Source organism: Lactuca virosa, chromosome 7 (assembly GCF_052849685.1).
Source record: "Lactuca virosa cultivar CGN04683 chromosome 7, Lactuca_virosa_CGN04683_v6, whole genome shotgun sequence".
Classification (NCBI taxonomy): Eukaryota; Viridiplantae; Streptophyta; class Magnoliopsida; order Asterales; family Asteraceae; genus Lactuca; species Lactuca virosa.
In genome coordinates, this window is record NC_136432.1 from 52,073,096 (window position 1) to 52,074,945 (window position 1,850).

General features: G+C 36.7%; 1 long non-coding RNA gene across 1 annotated transcript; it reads left to right on the plus strand.

The window, feature by feature from the left end:
* Positions 1 to 240: 240 nt before the first annotated feature.
* LOC145123249 (uncharacterized) lies at positions 241 to 1,460 on the plus strand. Its single transcript, XR_013715062.1, has 2 exons — positions 241 to 812; positions 891 to 1,460. It is a non-coding gene; the product is annotated as an uncharacterized LOC145123249 (long non-coding RNA).
* The last annotated feature ends 390 nt before the right edge of the window (positions 1,461 to 1,850 follow it).

Sequence of the window (1,850 nt, forward strand, 5' to 3'; positions counted from 1 at the left end):
AACGACTTTAAACTATTGGGGGCTGTTGGGTGATTTAATTAACCAAAATAGGACTACTTTGATTAAAATAAATCAAGGGAGGGGCTGAAATGGTTTAAATGGAAATTAAGTTTGGGAATTGGATTGATTTTGTTGAGAAATCTCCATGGGAGGAGCTATTTTGAATAAATGGGTTCAATGTTTGGGGTTGGTACTGATTTTGAATAAATGATTTAATAAGGAGGTTAGTTTGGTCATTTCACAAAGCTAAATGAAATTAGGGCTTTTATGCCCCCGTGTCCTTGTTTGGACGATGGGAGGGATAAATGAATGAAACTGATGAACGAAGGCGATTGGAGGGATGATGATGTCGGTCGACCATTCGTTTATCGGGCAAAGGAAAAGAACGGATCGAAGACAAGACAAAACGAACGCCTCCGGTGGTCCATCTGCCGAGCAAAGGAGAAAAAATACGGGAACGAAATCAGAAGAAGGAAACACGAAGGCGACGACTCTGCATCTGGGTCCTTGCTCGTCGGATGTCACGAAGAAGACCGAAGGAAGGAGAAGCTCGCAGGCCGCTAATCTGAATATTTTGGTCGATTGATAGCGAAGGGAGCGTCTCCGGGGGTTGGCGGGGCCGAAGAGACGAGGGGAGAGCAGCAAGGCTGCGCTATTTCTGTCCGATAGCGAGGGGCAAAAGGGAAAGCGATTCAGTGGTTTTTGGATCGAGGGTGTGGTGTGGCTAAGAGGTTGCGAAGGGAGGGAAAAGGAGAACAGAAGCAGTGGTGCTTCTGGTGGTCTCGGTGGGTGCAGCGAGGGCTGCTCAAACGGTTTGCCTTCGTTTTCTTTTCTTCTTATTTTTTTTGTTTGTTTTGACAGAAATCGATGGAACCCAATTGGGTGTTTAGGTTTGATTTTTGATAGAAAAAAAAAAAATGAGGGAGGCTGCCACGAGGAAGAAGAAGGAAGAGAAGAAGAACGAAGATAGAGTGAAGTGGAAGCTGTGGTTCTTTTTGTTTGCAGGTAAACGCGAGAATAAGAACAAGAATGTTCTTGACTGGAAACAAAGATGCAAGCAGAAAATAAAGGTTTCCAGTTTAAGATTTAAATTGTTATTGGTTGTTTGTGAATCAAGCATTTGTGATCAGTTGTTATTTTTATCATTGTACATGTTGTGGGTTGTGTTTGAGTGTGGTCTTGGTTGAAGAAAATGAATTGATTCGTACACAATATTTTTTCTCCGTACACATCAATTTGTGCTTTAAAGTGTTGTATTGTACAACTTTATAATGCATAAATTTTGGTGTATGACAAAAAATTGTTGTGTACGAATCACGGAAGAGTGCAAGCAAGCTTGATAAATGCCAACTTATTTCCTTTGTGTGTAATTTTAGATGTAAAATAATTAATAGCTGTCATTTATGTATAATGTGTATTTTATATGAAATTTGTAAATAATGAATTTGTTTTATGTATTATGTGTATGTTTTGATATATTAATTAATTGGGCATTTATTTGTGTGTATTTTTGAAAATTAGATGGTAGAGAAAGGGATAAAATTTATGTAAAAAAAATATGCAATAACATATGGTTGAATATTTGTGTCAAAGTTTATAGCTTATGGTACCAAAATGGGTAATGTCATACTTGTGGCATTTAAAATGTTACAAAACAATTTTTCTCGATTTGTGTGTCATCAAACCCGATTTTAAATATTTTCCTAAAAATGGTGAATGATATAGTTTAGTTCAAAATTTTAAAAATTCAAACGGATTAATTTTTCGAGTTATAGAACTCTGTGAAATCGCGTTTAATTAATCAAAAAACGTCTGATTTTTTTACTTTTATAATATTTTTACTAAAAATA